This window comes from Pseudophryne corroboree, chromosome 1 (genome assembly GCF_028390025.1).
Source record: "Pseudophryne corroboree isolate aPseCor3 chromosome 1, aPseCor3.hap2, whole genome shotgun sequence".
In the NCBI taxonomy this organism is placed as follows: domain Eukaryota; kingdom Metazoa; phylum Chordata; class Amphibia; order Anura; family Myobatrachidae; genus Pseudophryne; species Pseudophryne corroboree.
Window position 1 is genome coordinate 1103675754 of NC_086444.1, and position 20419 is coordinate 1103696172.

Below are 20419 nucleotides of genomic sequence, written 5' to 3' on the forward strand. Positions count from 1 at the left end.
GTGACACCTTGTGCCCCCCTGTCCGTCCCCCCACTGCTTTTGTGTGTATGTCACCCAGTGCTCCCCTACCCCTGTTGCCCTGTGTGATGACCCTCCTGCCCATGTATGGTGCTCTGTACACCCCCTGCATGTGACACCCTGTCCCCCATGTTTCAGCTCATACCTTGTGCTATAATGTCAATTTTGGCTCATTCCATGTACTATAATGTGAATTTCGGCTCATTTCGTGTACTATAATGTGAATTTCGGCTCATTCCGTGTACTATAATGTGAATTTCGGCACATTCTGTGTGGTATAATGTGAATTTCGGCTCATACTGTGTGCTATAATGTGAATTTCGGCTCATACCGTGTGCTATAATGTGAATTTCGGCTCATACCATGTGCTGTAATGTGAATTTCTCTGACGTCCTAGTGGATGCTGGGGACTCCGTAAGGACCATGGGGAATAGCGGCTCCGCAGGAGACAGGGCACAAAAGTAAAGCTTTAGGATCAGGTGGTGTGCACTGGCTCCTCCCCCTATGACCCTCCTCCAAGCCTCAGTTAGATTTTTGTGCCCGAACGAGAAGGGTGCAGGCTAGGTGGCTCTCCTGAGCTGCTTAGAAGTAAAGTTTAAATAGGTTTTTTATTTTCAGTGAGACCTGCTGGCAACAGGCTCACTGCATCGAGGGACTAAGGGGAGAAGAAGCGAACTCACCTGCGTGCAGAGTGGATTGGGCTTCTTGGCTACTGGACATTAGCTCCAGAGGGACGATCACAGGTACAGCCTGGATGGGTCCCGGAGCCGCGCCGCCGGCCCCCTTACAGATGCTGAAGAGTGAAGAGGTCCAGAAATCGGCGGCAGAAGACGTTCCTGTCTTCATTAAGGTAGCGCACAGCACTGCAGCTGTGCGCCATTGCTCCCAGCACACTTCACACTGCGGTCACTGAGGGTGCAGGGCGCTGGGGGGGGAGGGCGCCCAGGGCAGCAATGTAAATACCTCCTATGGCAAAAAATACATCACATATAGCCCCTGGGCTATATGGATGTATTTAACCCCTGCCAGTTTTCCAGATAAAAGCGGGAGAAGAGCCCGCCGAGAAGGAGGCGGGGCCTATCTCCTCAGCACACGGCGCCATTTTCCCACACAGCTCCGCTGGTAGGAAGGCTCCCAGACTCTCCCCTGCACTGCACTACAGAAACAGGGTACAACAGAGAGGGGGGTACTTATTTGGCTAAAAATATATATAAGCAGCTATAAGGGATAGACACTTATTATAAGGTTGTCCCTATACAGTTTATAGCGCTTTGGTGTGTGCTGGCAAACTCTCCCTCTGTCTCCCCAAAGGGCTAGTGGGGTCCTGTCCTCTATCAGAGCATTCCCTGTGTGTGTGCTGTGTGTCGGTACGTTTGTGTCGACATGTATGAGGAGAAAAATGATGTGGAGACGGAGCAGATTGTCTGTAATAGTGATGTCACCCCCTAGGGGGTCGACACCTGAGTGGATGTACTGTTGAAAATTACGTGACAGTGTCAGCTCTGTATAAAAGACAGTGGTTGACATGAGACAGCCGGCTACTCAGCTTGTGCCTGTCCAAACGTCTCATAGGCCGTCAGGGGCTCTAAAGCGCCCGTTACCTCAGATGGCAGATACATACGCCGACACGGATACTGACTCCTGTGTCGACGGTGAAGAGACAACCGTGATTTCCAATAGGGCCACACGTTACATGATTGAGGCAAGGGAAAATGTTTACACATTTCTGATAATATGAGTACCACCAAAAAGGGGTATTATGTTTGGTGAGGAAAAACTACCTGTAGTTTTCCTGAATCTGAGAAATAAAATGAGGTGTGTGATGATGCGTGGGTTTCCCCCCGATAACAATTGATAATTTCTAAAAAGTTATTGGCAGTATACCTTTTCCCGCCAGAGGTTAGGGTGCGTTGGGAAACACCCCCTAGGGGGGATAAGGCGCTCACACGCTTGTAAGAACAAGGGCTCTACCCTCTCCTGAGATGGCCGCCCTTAAGGATCCTGCTGATAGAAAGCAGGAGGGTATCCTAAAATGTATTTACACACATACTGGTGTTATACTGCGACCAGCAATCGCCTCAGCCTGGATGTGCAGTGCTGGGTTGGCGTGGTCGGATTCCCTGACTGGAAATATTGATATCCTAGATAAGGACAGTATATTATTGCCTATAGAGCATTTAAAATATATGCGAGATGCACAGCGGAATATTGCCGACTGGCATCAAGTATAAGTGCGTTGTCCAATTCTACCAGTAAAGTGGTCAGGTGAGGCGGATTCCAAACGGCATTTGGAAGTATTGTCTTAAAAAAGGGGACAGTTGGGGTCGGTCTTTCAGACCTGGTGGCCACGGCAACAGCTGGGATATCCACGTTTGTACCCAAGGTCGCCTCTCAAAATAAGACGCAGTATTATCAGGCGCAGTCCTTTGTTGGCAAGCGGACAAAAGGTTCCTCTTTTCTGCTCGTGACAGAGGGAGAGGAAAAAGGCTACAGAGATGAGCCAGTTCCCAGGAACAGAAACCCTTTCCCGCCTCTGCCAAGCCCTCAGTATGATGCTAGGGCTTTACAAGCTCAGGCACGGTGGGGGCCCGTTCTCAATGAATTTCAGTGCTCAGTGGGCTCACTCGCAAGTAGACCCCTGGATCCTTCAGGTAATATTTCAAGGGTACAAATTGGAATTCGAGACGTCTCCCCCTCGCCGTTTCCAAAAGTCGGTTTTACCGACGTCTCCCTCTGACAGGGAGGCAGTTTTGGAAGCCATTCACAAGCTGTATTCCCAGCAGGTGATAATCAAGGTACCCCTCCTGCAAAAGGAAACGGGGTATTATTCCACACTATTGTGGTACCGAAGCCAGACGGCTCGGTGAGACCGATTCTAAATCTAAAATCTTTGAATACAGAGGTTCAAATTCAAGATTGAGTCACTCAGAGCAGTGATTGCGAACCTGGAAGAAGGGGACTACATGATGTCTCGGGACATCAAGGATGCTTACCTTCATGTCAAAAAAAAAAAAAAATTTTTTTTTACCCTTCTCACCAAGGGTACCTCAGGTTATGGTACAGAACTGTCACTATCAGTTCAGACGCTGCCGTAGGGATGGTCCACGGCACCCCGGGTCTTTACTAAAGTAAGGACCGAAATGATGATATTCCTTCGAAGGAAGGGAATTTTAGTTATTCTTTACTTGGACGATTCCCTGATAAGGGTAAGATCCAGGGAACAGTTGGAGGTCAGTGTAGCACTATCTCAGGTAGTGTTGCGGCAGCACGATTGGATTCTCAATATTCCAAAATCGCAGCTGGTTCCGACGACTTGTCTTCTGTTCCTAGGGATGATCCTGGACACAGTCCAGAAAGAAGGTGTTTCTCCCGGAGGAGAAAGCCAGGAAGTTATCCGAGCTAGTCAGGAACCTCCTAAAACCGAGCCAAGTCTCAGTGCATCAATGCATAAGGGTTCTGTGTAAAAATGGTGGCTTCCTACGAAGCAATCCCATTTGGCAGATTCCACGCAAGGACTTTCCAGTGGGACCTACTGGAAAAATGGTCCGGGTCGCATCTTCAGATGCATCAGCGGATAACCCTGTCACCAAGGACAGGGGTATCCCTCCTGTGGTGGTTGCAGAGTGCTCATCTTCTAGAGGGCCGCAGATTCGGCATTCAGGACTGGGTCCTGGTGACCACGGATGCCAGCCTGCGAGGCTGGGGAGCAGTCACACAGGGAAGGAATATCCAGGGCTTATGGTCAAGCCTGGAGACATCACTTCACATAAATATCTGAAGCTAAGGGCCATTTACAATGCTCTAAGCTTAGCAAGACCTCTGCTTCAAGGTCAGCCGGTGTTGATCCAGTCGGACAACATTACGGCAGTCACCCGCGTAAACAGACAGGGTGCCACAAGAAGCAGGAGGGCAATGGCAGAAGCTGCAAGGATTCTTCGCTGGGCGGAAAACCATGTGATAGCACTGTCAACAGTATTCATTCCGGGAGTGGACAACTGGGAAGCAGATTTCCTCAGCACGACCTCCACCCGGGAGAGTGGGAACTTCACCCAGAAGTCCTCCACATGATTATAAACCGTTGGGAAAAACTCGACAGGTATTGCGCCAGGTCAAGGGACCCTCAGTCGATAGCTGTAAAGGCTCTGGTAACACCGTGGGTGTACCAATCAGTGTATGGGTTCCCTCCTCTGCCTCTCATACCCAAGGTACTGAGATTGATAAGATGGAGAGGAGTAAGCACTATATTCGTGGCTCCGGATTGGCCAAGAAGGACTTGGTAACCGGAACTTCAAGAGATGCTCACGGAGGATCCGTAGCCTCTACCTCTAAGAAGGGACCTGCTCCAGCAAGGACCCTGTCTGTTCCAAGACTTACCGCGGCTGCGTTTGACGGCATGGCGGTTGAACGCCGGATCCTGAAGGAAAAAGGCATTCAGGATGAAGTCATCCCTATCCTGATCAAAGCCAGGAAGGATGTAACCGCAAAACATTATCACCGCATTTGGCGAAAATATGTTGCGTGGTGCGAGGCCAGTAAGGCCCGACGGAGGAAATTCGACGATTCCTACATTTCCTGCAAACAGGAGTGTCTATGGGCCTGAAATTGGGGTCCATTAAGGTTCAAATTTCGGCTCTGTCAATTTTCTTCCAAAAAGAACTAGCTTCAGTCCCTGAAGTTCAGACGTTTGTAAAAGGGGTACTGCATATACAGTCTCCTTTGGTGCCTTCAGTGGCACCTTGGGATCTCAATGTAGTTTTTGGGTCCCAAAAGTCACATTGGTTTGACCCACTTAAATCTATGGAGTTAAAATATCTCACAGGAAAAGTGGTCATGCTGTTGGCTCTGGCCTGGGCCAGGCACGTGTCAGAATTGGCGGCTTTATCCTGTAAAAGCCCTTATCTGATTTTCCATTCGGACAGGGCGGAATTGAGGACTCGTCCTCAGTTTCTCCCTAAGGTGGTTTCAGCGTCCACCTGAACCAACCTATTGTGGTGCCTGCGGCTACTAGGGACTTGGAGGACTCCAAGTTGCTAGACGTTGTCAAGGCCGGAAAATATATGTTTCCAGGACGGCTGGAGTCAGAACATCTGGCTCGCTGTTCATCCTGTATGCACCCAACAAGCTGGGTGCTCCTGCTTCTAAGCAGACGATTGCTCGTTGGATTTGTAGTACAATTCAGCTTGCACACTCTGTTGCAGGCCTGCCACAGCCAAAATCTGTTAAAGCCCATTCCACAAGGAAAGTGGGCTCATCTTGGGCGGCTGCCCGAGGGGTCTCGGCTTTACAACTTTGCCGAGCAGCTACTTGGTCAGGGGCAAACACGTTTGCTAAATTCTACAAATTTGATACCCTGGCTGAGGAGGACCTGGAGTTCTCTCATTCGGTGCTGCAGAGTCATCCGCACTCTCCCGCCTGTTTGGGAGCTTTGGTATAATCCCCATGGTCCTTACGGAGTGCCCAGCATCCACTAGGACGTCAGAGAAAATAAGAATTTACTTACCGATAATTCTATTTCTCGTAGTCCGTAGTGGATGCTGGGCGCCCATCCCAAGTGCGGATTGTCTGCAATACTGGTACATAGTTATTATTACCAAACAATCGGGTTATTATTGTTGTGAGCCATCTTTTCAGAGGTTCCTCTGTTATCATGCTGTTAACTGGGTTCAGATCACAGGTTGTACGGTGTGATTGGTGTGGCTGGTATGAGTCTTACCCGGGATTCAATATCCTTCCTTATTGTGTACGCTCGTCCGGGCACAGTATCCTAACTGAGGCTTGGAGGAGGGTCATAGGGGGAGGAGCCAGTGCACACCACCTGATCCTAAAGCTTTACTTTTGTGCCCTGTCTCCTGCAGAGCCGCTATTCCCCATGGTCCTTACGGAGTCCCCAGCATCCACTACGGACTACGAGAAATAGAATTATCGGTAAGTAAATTCTTATTTTTGGCTCATTCAGTGTGCTACAATGTGAATTTCGGCTCATTCAGTGTGCTACAATGTGAATTTCGGCTCATACTGTGTGCTATAATGTGAATTTCGGCTCATACCGTGTGCTACAATGTGAATTTCGGCTCATACTGTGTGCTATAATTTGAATTTCAGCTCATACCGTGTGCTATAATGTGGATTTCGGCTCATACTGTGTGGTATAATGTGAAAGGAGCACCAGTACTAGATAGTATAAGGGGTACTACACTGAAGGACACGCCCCCTATTGAGTGTCCACTCCCCCTTGTGTGCGCATAATTCCAACCTTTGCTTTTCCTTACACCCACTTCAAAATTTGCACTTTGACCACTGTATAGATATACTGTATATAGGCTGCCTGAAGGCTTAATCCAGCCCTGGTCTAGTAGTTGTCGTGCACCCTGGGTAGAACGCCTACAGCATTACAGCAGCAACCTGTCCTGAAGTTCCCACTAAGAGTCAGCTGGATGGGATGTATTAACATTAAAATGCGATTAAAAAAAAAACTGTTTTCTGGGTTTTACCACATTTCCTGTATGTATTAAGACTCGGTGTGTGGTTTGGGGAGGGGGGGGGGGGGGGGGTAGCAGGCTGAAATTTTGCCTAGGATGTTGAGAAGCCTTGCACCGGCCCTGGTCTCAACCATGCTTGTTCCCTAACTATGTTAAATAAATTCAGGACAGCCACATTTAATTGAGCCTTATGTAGCCTTTCCACAAATCTGGGCTTGTTTAAAACATTAGTATGGCCAGTGCAAAGGTCACATTAGCAATCAATTCTCCTAGCACTGGCCCTCATTCCGAGTTGTTCGCTCGCTAGCTGCTTTTAGCAGCATTGCACACGCTAAGCCGCCGCCCTCTGGGAGTGTATCTTAGCTTAGCAGAGTTGCGAACGAAAGATTAGCAGAATTGCGATTAGAAATATCTTAGCAGTTTCTGAGTAGCTCCAGACTTACTCAGCCATTGCGATCAGTTCAGTCAGTTTCGTTCCTGGTTTGACGTCACAAACACACCCAGCGTTCGCCCAGACACTCCCCCGTTTCTTCAGACACTTCCGCGTTTTTCCCAGAAACGCCAGCGTTTTTTCGCACACGCCCAGAAAACGGCCAGTTTCCGCCCAGAAACACCCACTTCCTGTCAATCACAGTACGATCACCAGAACGATGGAAAATCCTCGTTATGCCGTGAGTAAAATACCTAACTTTTGTGTAAAATAACTAAGCGCATGCGCTCTGCGAACCTTGCGCATGCGCAGTAAGCGACTAATCGCAATATAGCGAAAATCGGCAACGAGCGAACAACTCGGAATGACCCCCACTATGCTTACTTCAGATAGTAGTATGATTCACAGTTACTGTATGTGCAGTTGTACAATATTATTAATACAGTACCTGTTATTAGGGGACTTACATATGTAGAATTAAGGGAAAGACATGTCAGACAACTGATAGTACTTGTGTTTGATTTAGAATATGAGCTACAGCTATAGTTCCTATTTAACCTTGTATAAGTACTATGCTTAGGCCGGTTAAAATGTTAATTACTCTTTAGTTTAGGATCTGGATTAATATAAGGGCTCTGGGACAACATTCAGTACAGACAGCTGTGGGCCAGACCAGAGAGGATGTAATTGCCGTAATTAAGGCAGGAAATGATAAGAAATGGACAAGTAATATAGTAAGGAAGGAACAAAGATTGCAAATTTGTGTACAGTAGGTGGAGGTGACAAGGGACCACAGATGGAGAGAAGGTGAGGGCAGGGTAATGATGATCCCGATTTAGCATGTGTGGGGAACTGGTGAGAGGATGACATCACCAACCGGTAGAAAGCCAGGAGGAGGTGTGTCATTAGGTGGGGGAAAGATGACAAACTCAGTTTTATAGTAAAACAGATGTGTTGAACAAATGCACTGCCTAAAACAATGCCGCCTGCTTGAAAAGTACAAAGCCACAATCCCTGGCGCTGTGATTGATTACAGATGGATGCAGCGATCCCAAAAGGGTTTTTGGTTTTAACCCTTAATGCAAAAGACTACAAAAACCAAAAGGCTGGGACTGCGCAAATCAATCTGATGTGGATATTTATTTTCACATAAAATTACTTTCTGCACATATATACATACAAAAGTACTTGATACCGGCCAGCATCACATAAAAATATTACTACATAAAATCTGATTGGTATGATAATAATAAGAAAATATCTTTCCACTCCAATTCAGGTGGCTAATATACTCTCCGTTCATATACTGTTAAATTAACTTTTTTAGAACCCTCTCATGCAATATTAGCAATATCACTAAGATAAATTCAAACGGAAATAAAGTGTCCAGTGCTCTTTGATTAATAGTATACGACCATGTAGGGTTTCCCCCCCCCCCTTTCTAAGGTGTTAGTATTTCATCCAAGTATGCATTATTATAATTCCTTAGTCCCAGACGAAACTTTTTCACCCGCACTTGATTAGTCACTTAGACTTGCTTTGTGCATAATAAGGCTTCTGCCGTTTAGCTGTGCAGATCATGCGTGATTAAAAAGCCTCTTATAAAGCAATTTGTAATGTTCACTCATTCAAGATGTGATACATTGCCTGTGCAGTGTCCTGAGAGCAACCCCTCCCGGCTAATGGTAGCCTTATCTGGAGCCTCCGGGTTCTTTCTGCGGCGTATCCTCCCCAAATAGCAGTGGGGTTTCTTGTGCCTGTGGCCGGCCGGCCGGCCCGCTGATATCTCAACTGTTGATTCCTGTATGGGGAATAATGACGACAGATGCGTTTCTCCGCCTTTGATTACCTCGGCGGCTTCCTCAGTGTCGAATACTCCCACCTTCATTTCTCTGGTTTAAGTACCTGTCCGCGCCAATTGCGCATGCGTGTTACTACTGCGGATCAAGTCTCGTTCCCATTTTGGCTTCAAACATAGCCTTTCTTTTTTGCATTTTCAGGCCTCAATTATAATTCATGTATATACTATATAAGATCTGTGATATTGCTTATAGTAACATAGTAACATAGTAACATAGTATCTGAGGTTGAAAAAAGACAATTGTCCATCGAGTTCAACCTATTTGTGGTGTCCTATGCATGATGATTTGACTAAAATTTCTGACTGATGCTGCTGTCAGCCATTGCATTTTATCCCTATTTATAGTAACTATAATGCATGACTATGCACCATACCCCTGGATATCCTTATCCAATAGGAATTTATCTAACCCATTCTTAAAGGTGTTGACAGATTCCGCCATTACAACTCCCTCGGGCAGGGAATTCCAAACACGTATGTCCTTACCGTGAAAGAGCCTTTACTCCGTATTGTGCGGAATCTCCTCTCCTCTAACCTGAGCGAGTGTCCACGAGTCCTCTGTGTTGATCTAACCAAAAACAGGTCCCGCGCAAGCTCTGTGTATTGTCCCCTTATATATTTGTAGATGTTGATCATATCCCCTCTTAGTCTCCGCTTTTCCAATGTAAACATGCCTAGTCTTTCAAGCCTTTCCTTGTATTCCATCGTCTCCATGCCCTTAATTAGTTTGGTCGCCCTCCTCTGTACCTTTTCAAGCTCCAGGATATCCTTTTTGTAGTACGGTGCCCAGAATTGTACACAGTATTCAAGGTGTGGCCTCACTAGTGATTTATATAACGGGAGTATAATACTCTCGTCCCTAGCATCAATACCCCGTTTTATGCATGCTAATATCTTATTAGCCTTCTTTGCTGCAGTCCTACTTTGGGTACTACTGCTTAGCTTGCTATCTGTGAGGACACCTAAGTCCTTTTCCAGTACAGAATCCCCTAATTTTACCCCATTTAGTAGGTAGGTGTAATTTTTGTTCTTGTTACCACAGTGCATTACCTTACACTTGTCTGTGTTGAAGCGCATTCTCCATTTGGCTGCCCATGCTTCTAATTTAACTAAGTCGTTCTGAAGAGACTCGGCATCCTCCTCTGTATTTATAGCCTTACACAATTTGGTATCATCTGCAAAAATTGACACCATGCTCTCCAGACCTTCTGTTAGGTCGTTAATGAAAATATTGAACAATAGCGGTCCTAATACTGAGCCTTGCGGCACACCACTTAGCACTTCAGTCCAAGTTGAAAAAGATCCATTAACCACAACGCGCTGCTTCCTATTATCTAACCAGTTTTTGACCCAAGTGCATATTGTGCTTCCTAGCCCTGATTCTTGTAGCTTGTAGATAAGTCTCATGTGTGGTACAGTATCGAACGCTTTGGCAAAGTCTAAAAAGATTACATCCACGTCTTTACCCTGATCTAGGTTTGCGCTTACTGTTTCATAAAAGCCAAGTAAGTTGGTTTGACAGGATCTGTCCTTCATAAACCCATGTTGATTCCTTTTAATGACCTTATTGGTTTCAAGGAACTTCTGAATACTATCTCTTAGAATACCTTCCAATACTTTCCCCACTATAGATGTAAGACTAACTGGTCTATAATTACCTGGTTCAGCTTTACTTCCCTTTTTGAATATAGGCACTACTTCCGCTATACGCCAGTCTTTGGGAACCATACCTGATATAACTGAATCCTCAAAGATCAAAGATAGCGGTTTTGCCAGTTCAGAGTGAAGCTCCATTAGAACCCTTGGATGAATACCATCGGGCCCTGGTGATTTATTAATCTTTAAATGTTTTAATCGGTCACAGACTACTTCCTCGCTTAAATAAGTACCTATCAGTGTGATATTCTCATTATTGAGATTGTGTGTCAGTCCCTGAATTGGGTCTTCTCTAGTGAATACTGTTGAAAAAAACTCATTTAGTGTGTCCGCTATGTCATTATCATTTTTGCTTAAGACTCCCAACTTGTCTTTTAAAGGGCCTATACTCTCCTTCTTTAATCTCTTGCTATTAATGTATTTAAAGAATTTTTTGGGATTCGCATTTAAAGAATTTTTTGGGATTATATTATCTACTACGCTTGGAGCATATATTCAATTCATAGAATGTACGTAATCAATATAAATTAATAAACATATTCTAACAAATATTTTTATCTTAGTCTCATCATTGGTATCGCTCAATAATATTTTAAATAACACATTATCCCCCTTCTAAAACAACAAACCCTTTCTTATCCAGAAACGGATAATAATTGTATGTGTTAAAAGATTATCTTTTATTTTTTTTTATTTTTTTTTGCCCTTTCCAATGAACAGCATAGATCTAAACTTTTATTTCATATTTTATAATCATCATATATGTTTCTTTCTCTATAAATATACACAGGGAGACAACCACGAGAACTATACACAATTTCACGCAGCATTATTATATCTAAATCCCATTCAGTTCCACCATATCGTTAAGACCCGATGGTACCAATGTATCTAATCTATATATCCAGTAAGCCTCGCGTCTCCGAAGTCTACTGAATCTGTCCCCCCCTCTATTGGTGGAATTGATTTGTTCTATTCCTATCATGGTTATATTTTTCCAATTAGCTTTTTGGCAATGAATTATATGATCCGACAATGGATGTCTCGCTCCTTTAATTATATTTCTCCGATGTTCCATATAACGGATGTGTAAAGTTCTCGTGGTTCGTCCCACATATTGTTTCCCACACTGACTGGAAATGAGATAAATATAATATACGTTGACATGCAATTTATAAATTCATTAATAGGAAAAATCTCACCAGTAATAAATGATTGAAAGGTAATACTTTTTCTTGGTAGATTATTACATGAATGACACTCCACACTGTATACTCTGACTGAGTTTGTGAGGCCGAGCCTGGAGGAGAGACTGTGAGTGTGGCTGCCCGCAGAGAGATATTCCTGAGGTGACAAGAGGATCTTAAAGAGAAAGAATATTACAACCTGATTGATCTACATGGTGGATTGGGAATTTTAGAACACTGATTGTGACACTTCTGGAATATCTCCATAAAGAAAATTTCTACCTGACTGATCATCTGGTGGTTTGAGTATCTAAGAATACAGTCTGTGATATCCCTGGAATCATCCTTCACCTTGAGGATATTTTTTATGTAGGTTCTTTGCGCCCACTTGTTAAATCTTTATGTTTCAAACTCAGTTTTATGTTGAGCTCAGGGCCGGCAACAGAAATTTTGGGGCCCGGCACATGTATTTCTCTGGGCCCCCCCATCAACACCTCCCAACACAGTTTCACACACGTACGTACGTACGTACGTACGTACGTACGTACGTACGTACGTACGTGTGTATATATATATATATATATATATATATATATATATGTGTATATGTATGTGTGTGCGTGTGTTATATATGTGGGGGCTGCTGGCTACAGGTGTGGACAATAGAGGGGGTAGCTGGAGGCTGACCGCAGGGGAACATACTATGGGGTGGAAAGTTTGGAGGCAGGCTACAGGGGTGAACACTATGGGGAGGGGGATATGGAGGCTGGTTACAGGGGAGAACACTATGGGGAGGGGGCATAGAGGTTGGCTACAATAGAGCACACTATGGGGAGGGAGGTATGGAGGCAGGCTACAGGGGAGAACACTATGGGGAGGGGGGCATAGAGGCTGGCTACAGAGAACACTATGGGGAGGGGGTATGGAGGCAGACTACAGGGGAGAAAACTATGGGGAGGGGAGCATAGAGGCTGGCTACAATGGAGCACATTATGGGGAGGGGGTATGGAGGCTGGCTACAGGGGGATAAACACACTAAGGGGGGTGGAGGCTTGTGGGCTGGCTGGGAATTGGAGTGCATACTGCAGGCTGGGGTCGGGGAGCTGGAGGCTGGCTACAGTAGCTTATATAAGCTTACCTGCGGGCTGTCAGGAGTCAAGGTGAGAAAAGTTCAGAGCAGCACAGACCGTCACCCAGCCAGCCAGGAGCTGCCAAAGCCCCATGGGAAGTCAGCGCTGGAGCGGGGGCGGAGCTATGCGGGAGGACTCGTGGAGGCTGCCTGCACCACAGCTGCAATGTGCTGTACGGGGCAGGAGGGGGAGATTCCGCCAGGTCAGTTAATTGTTTTATTTACATCATTGGCCAGCAGGTAGCCAGAGCGGGCTATTAATAGATGCACCTGCACCCGTTTTGTGCCACTATGCCTCGGGGCCCCTCTGAACCACAGGGCCCGGTATAGCTTTCCCCTTTGACCCCCCCTGTCGCCGGGCCTGGTTGAGCTTGATCTAACATTTGTCCGAGAGGCAGTTAAATATGAGAATAGAGAATTTAAGTGGTCAAGGGAGTAAAAGTGTCATCAGCATACATAATATAGTGAAGGTCCCAGGAACAAATGAGTTGACTAAGAGAGGAGGTATAAAGGAAGAAAAGTGTTGGGCCAAAACAGAGCCTACATGTATACTTTTAGAGCACATTATGATAAAGTGGAAGCCAATCTGACAGGCATTGTCACTTCATGCCGATGTATACCTACACTGGTCTAATTAAAAACACCTATGACATATGAATAGATGTGTTGAAGAGGGATGTGCGATGAGGTAAATGGCTCAGGAGGCACTGGCTAGTAGCAGAGCCAGATTTAAACACAATATAAGAGCCAAAGGGTTCATGTGGGCATTATACACAAGTGCAGCAGTATATACAGTGCTGGAAATGTGGTGAGTTGTGATCAGAGATGTGCAGATAAGACAGGTAGGGGACGCAGGGCTCACCTGCAATAGACTTGCTACTTCAGAGTTTTGACTATAAAAAATATTAGAATAATACAAAGAAGATATTTCTAATATATTCTTTGTATTTTTCATATACTTTTTATAGTCAAAACTCTGGTGTATACGTTAGTATGACAGGAAAGGCTCTGCCTCACCTTCCTCACCTCACCACACGTCACTGGTGTGGGCACTGAGCTAATAAAGATAACTGTAGCAATCTTTAAAAAAGTAAACAAAATCACAGGGGGATTTGATCCGCATCCTCTAATCATTTATGTGTGAGAGTAGTACCCTGTTGTCACTGCCAATGCAGCATGCAAGTGCTAAAGTTTAACACTTTCAGCACTGAAATCTTACTTCTACATAAAAGGAGAGAGAGCTGAATAGGCACGAAAGCATATAAGGGTCTTTGATTTTTTGTGATTGGTTAGTTTAGGCTATGTTGCTGGGCAGATCAAGGGTATTAGCCTGGTTGTTTATTGGTTAGGCTTGGCCTATCAGTTGGGTGATGATGGGAGGGCTTTGGCAGCCTTTATAGGGAGTGTCTCGTGAGAATAATCCTCTTGTCAGTTTGTAATCCCGCCCACCCGCCCCACTTTTTTTGTTTTATTCCTGTTCTGCATTCAATTACTCATTTGATCTGCCAAATTTTAAATTTCAATCGGCGGGAAGGCGCTACGGCCAGCGGTCATATGTAGCATAGATGGTCGCTGTGGGGCACTTACCCCTTTGATAGACGGCCGGTGTTGTCCTGCCCCTGAGGGGGGACAATGGGCGTTCCCAGTAGAAGATGCGTACCATGCCAGTAAGGGGTGGTGAGTCCTTCACAGCGCAGCTTGTGCTTATATAGAGTATGGGCATGTTTATCGCCAACATTACAGTTGGGGGCGTAAGTTGTATGATTATTTGACTGGAGCTGGCCATTGTAGCATTTTCCTTGCCATCACTACGTTTAGGGTCATCCAATTAATAAATACAATGACCTTTTAAATCTAATGCAGTTAGTGTCCGTATCATTATTTTTAGTTGGTAAGCTAGTTTAAAGTATATGTTAAGCAAGAACAAGCACAATAAATGATTGACGTCTTAATTGAAAAGTGAAAACATAGGTACTGTAGTAAGCTCTACCCACCCATTTAGCCATATGTGCTTTTAATAGTCTTTCAGTTTTTAAAGGAACTGAATAAAATGAGTTTAAGCAAATAAAGAAATGGCGTATTTCACCAGTCCTCAGGTGGGAGAGAGGCAGAAATTCATTATCTTATGTGTAACTTAAGTGTTTGAAATTGTATTTTTGTATAGTCTGTGTGGCTAGGTATTTGTGTATGCAGTCTGCTATATAATGTAGTGCATATGATCTTTATACTGACCTGCCAGTTTCCAAATATACAGTGTAATTACCATGAAAACTCAAATTACACAAAATGAATATTACATTTGTGTGAAGCTAAATTAATGTAAAGTGCACAAACAAATAAGTGCACCATTATAACAAAAAAATTATGTATACTGTGTATATTGGGCCTAATTCAAGGTTGATTGCAAAACAACATTTTCTTCTAATGTGCAAAACCATGTGCACTGTGGGGGGGTATAACATGTGCAGAGAAAGTTACATTTGGGTTGGTTATATTGTTTCTGTGCAGGGTAAATACTGGCTGCTTTATTTTTACACTGCAATTTAGATTTAAATTTGAACAAACCGCACCCAAATCTAAATATCTCCATGTTATATCTGCCCCACCTGTTTTGCAATCAACCTTGAATTAGGCCCTTTGACTGTCATGTACAGCACACTTGCCAACATTTTAAAATCATTTCCAAAACACGTTGCTGTTGAGCTTGTCAATGTGACAATATGGGGCCTGATTCAGATGTGGTTGGAGTTGCTATTGCTGCTGCCTACATGGAAGCAGCAGCAATAGCACTAGTATGGTAATGTAGTAGGGGGCATCACATCTCCTGCTTGCATTAGTGGGCTTGATTCAGATCCCGATGGATTAGCGGTGCAAGCCAGCTGCCACAGAGCCAACAAAGAGAATAGGAAATCCGACTGAGATCCTGGCCTCTTCACTCCCCACAATGGTGGTGACAAGTCTCCGTTTTGGGAAATGGAGGCATATCTCCACTTCCTCCCTTCCTCCAAATGGCAGCAGACTGTCAATCACTGACATTCTGCTGCTGATCTACATCTGACTTCACAGACCCGTCCTGTACATGCACACTACGGTTCTGGCGCGTGCAGACTGTATCGAACATCGGTACTTTGCGGCATGCACTGCTAATCCATCGGGACCTGAATCAGGCCCATGATGCACTGGCTTTTATTTGGGAGGCCCTTTGTTCTTTATAACCTACAATATTAATTACATAGTAAGTTTAGCTATTTTTTTTAAATGTTTTGATGTTTATATATTTAGATATACATGTACACTCCCCTCATCTCACCCTCCTGTTTTTCTATGTGCCACTGCCCCTACTTCTATCCTTCAGTCCCAGTCTGTATTTCTCTGACGTCCTAGTGGATGCTGGGGACTCCGTAAGGACCATGGGGAATAGCGGCTCCGCAGGAGACTGGGCACAGCTAAGAAAGATTTAGGACTACCTGGTGTGCACTGGCTCCTCCCACCATGACCCTCCTCCAGACTCCAGTTAGAATCCTGTGCCCGGCTGAGCTGGATGCACACTAGGGGCTCTCCTGAGCTCCTAGAGAGAAAGTATATTTTAGGTTTTTTATTTTACAGTGAGATCTGCTGGCAACAGACTCACTGCAGCGAGGGACTAAGGGGAGAAGAAGCGAACCTACCTAACTGGTGGTAGCTTGGGCTTCTTAGGCTACTGGACACCATTAGCTCCAGAGGGATCGACCGCATGGAACCGGCCATTGGTGTTCGGTCCCGGAGCCGCGCCGCCGGCTCCCTTACAGAGCCAGAAGCAAGAAGAATCCGGTAAATCGGCGGCAGAAGACATCAGTCTTCACCAAGGTAGCGCACAGCACTGCAGCTGTGCGTCATTGCTCCTCATACACACTTCACACTCCGGTCACTGAGGGTGCAGGGCGCTGGGGGGGGGCCCTGAGAAGCAATAAATACACCTTGGCTGGCAAATATATCACAATATATAGCCCCAGAGGCTATATATGTGATAAATACCCCTGCCAGAATCCATAAAAAAGCGGGAGAAAAGTCAGCGAAAAAGGGGCGGAGCTATCTCCCTCAGCACACTGGCGCCATTTTCTCTTCACAGTGCAGCTGGAAGACAGCTCCCCAGGCTCTCCCCTGTAGTTTTCAGGCTCAAAGGGTTAAAAAGAGAGGGGGGGCACTAAATTTAGGCGCAATATTGTTTATACAAGCAGCTATTGGGGGAAAAATCACTCAGTTATAGTGTTAATCCCTGCATTATATAGCGCTCTGGTGTGTGCTGGCATACTCTCTCTCTGTCTCCCCAAAGGACTTTGTGGGGTCCTGTCCTCAGTCAGAGCATTCCCTGTGTGTGTGCTGTGTGTCGGTACGGCTGTGTCGACATGTGGGATGAGGAAGGTTACGTGGAGGTGGAGCAGAGGCCGATAAATGGGATGTCGTCCCCTGTGGGGCCGACACTAGAGTGGATGGATAGGTGGAAGGTATTAAACGACAATGTCAACTCCTTACAAGGCTGGATGACGTAAAACAGCTGTGGGACAGCCGGCTTCTCAGCCCGCACCTGCCCAGGCGTCTCAAAGGCCATCAGGGGCTCAAAAAAGCGCCCGTTACCTCAGATGGCAGACACAGATGTCTGACTCCAGTGTCGACGAGGTTGAGACATATACACAATCCACTAGGAACAACCGTTACATGATCTCGGCAATAAAAAATGTGTTAGGCATTTCTGACATGAACCCAAGTACCACATAAAAGGGGTTTTATTTTTGGGGAGAAAAAGCAGCCAGTGTTTTGTTCCCCATCAGATGAATGAATGAAGTGTGTAAAGTAGCGTGGGTTCCCCCAATAAGAAACTGGTAATTTCTAAAAAGTTACTGATGGCGTACCCTTTGCCGCCAGAGGATAGGTCACGTTGGGAGATATCCCTTAGGGTGGATAAGGCACTCACACGTTTGTCAAAAGAGGTGGCACTGCCGTCTTAGGATACGGCCACCTTGAAGGAGCCTGCTGATAAAAAGCAGGAATCTATCCTGAAGTCTGTATATACCCACTCAGGTTATATACTGAGACCTGCAATCGCCTCAGCATAAATAGTGCTGCTGCAGCGTGGTCTGATACCCTGTCAGATAATATTAATACTCTAAGACAGGAAAAATAGTTTGCTAACATAGAGCATATTAAAGACGTCGTCTTATATATAAAGGATGCACAGAGGGATATTTGCCGGCTGGCATCCAGAATTAATGCAATGTCCATTCTGCCAGGAGGGTATTAGAAACCCGGCAGTGGACAGGTGATGCTGCCTATAAAAGGCACATGGAGATTCTGCCTTATAAGGGTGAGGAATTGTTTGGGGATGGTCTCTGGGACCTCGTATCCACAGCAACAGCTGGGAAGAAAAAATAAATAAATAATTTTTTTTACCTCAGGTTTCCTCACAGCCTAAGAAAGCACCGTATTTTCAGGTACAGTCCTTTCGGCTTCAGAAAAGCAAGCGGGTCAAAGGCGCTTCCTTTCTGCACAGAGACAAGGGAAGAAGGAAAAAGCTGCACCAGCAGCCAGTTCCTAGGATCAAAAATCTTCCCCCGCTTCCTCTGAGTCCACCGCTTGACGTTGGGGCTCCACAGGTGGAGACAGGTGCGGTAGGGGCGCGTCTCGGGAACTTCAGGGACCAGTGGGTTTGCCCACAGGTGGATCCCTAGGTTCTGCAAATAGTATCACAGGGATACAGGCTGGAGTTCGAGGCGACTCCCCCTCGCCGCTACCTCACCTCAGTCTTGCCTGCTGCCCTCGGAGAAAGGTAGTACTGGCGGCAATTCACAAGCTGCACTTCCAGCAGGTGAAATCTAGGTACCCCTCCTTCAACAAGGCCGGGGTTACTATTCCAAAATGTTGTGGTACGGAAACCAGACGGTTCGGTGAGACCCATTCTAAAATTGAAAGCCTTGAACACTTATATACGAAGGTTCAAGTTCAAAATGGAATCGCTCAGGGCGATTATTGCAAGCCTGGAGAATTTCATGGTATCACTGGACATCAAGGATGCTTACCTGCATGTCCCTATTTACCCTCTTCACCAGGAGTACCTCAAAATTGTGGTACAGGATTGTCATTACCAATTCCAGACGTTGCCGTTGGTCTGTCCCCGGCACCGAGGTATTTACCAAGGTAATGGCCGAAATAATTATCCCGTACTTGGACGATCTCCTTATAAAGGCGAGGTCCAGGGAGCAGTTGTTCGGCTGAGTAGCACTATCTCGGGAAGTGCTACAACAGCACGGCTGAATTCTGAATATTCCAAAGTCGCAGCTGGTTCCTACGACGCGTCTACTGTTCCTGAGTATGGTTCTGGACACAGAACAGGATAAAAAGGGTTTCTCCCGGAGGAGAAGTCCAAGGAGTTGTCGTCTCTAGACAGAGACCTCCTAATACGTATACAGGTGTCGGTGCATCAATGCACGCGAGCCCTGGGAAGGATGGTAGCTTCTTACGAAGAAATTCCATTCGCCAGGTCCCATACAAGGATTTTCCAGTGGGATCTGTTGGACATGTGGTCCGGGTCGCATCTTCAGATGCATCGGCGGATAACCCTGTCTCCAAGGGCCAGGGTGTCGTTGTTGTGGTGGCTGCAGAGTGCTCATCTTCTAGGGGGCCGCAGATTCGGCATACAGGACTGGGTCCTGGTGACCACGGATACCAGCTTTCGAGGCTGGGGGGCAGTCACACAGGGAAGAAACTTCCAAGGCTATGGAAAAGTCAGGAGACTTCCCTACACATAAATATTCTGGAACTAAGGGCCATTTACAATGCCCTAAGTCAGGCTAGACCCCTGCTTCAACACCGGCCGGTGCTGATCCAGTCAGACAACATCACGGCGGTCGCTCATGTACACGACAGGGCGGCACAAGAAGCAGGATGGCGATGGCAGAAGCCACAAGGATTCTCCGATGGGCGGAAAATCATGTGTTAGCACTGTCAGCAGTGTTCATTCCCGGAGTGGACAACTGAGAAGCAGACTTTCTCAGAAGACACGACCTCCACCCGGGAGAGTGGGGACTTCATCCAGAAGTCTTCCAAATGATTGTACACCGTTGGGAAAGGCCACAGGTGGACATGATGGCGTCCCGCCTCAACTTAAAGTTACAAAGATATTGCGCCAGGTCAAGGACCCTCAGGCGATAGCTGTGGACGCTCTGGTAACACCGTGGGTGTACCAGTCGGTGTATGTGTTCCCTTCTCTGCCTCTCTTACCCAGGGTAATGAGAATAATAAGAAGGAGAGGAGTAAGAACTATACTCATTGTTCCGGGTTGGCCAAGAAGAGCTTGGTAACCAGAACTCCAAGAAATGATCTCAGAGGACCTATGGCCTCTGCCGCTCAGACAGGACCTGCTGCAGCAGGGGGCCTGTCTGTTTCAAGACGTACCGCGGCTGCGTTGACGGCATGGCGGTTGAACGCCGGATCCTGAAGGAAAAGGGAATTCCGGAGGAAGTTATCCCTACGCTATTTAAAGCTAGGAAAGAAGTGAACGCTAACCATTATCACCGCATATGGCGAAAATATGTTGCGTACTGTGAGGCCAGGAAGGCCCCAAAGGAGAAATTTCAGCTAGGTCGATTTCTGCACTTCCTACAGTCAGAGGTGACTATGGGCCTA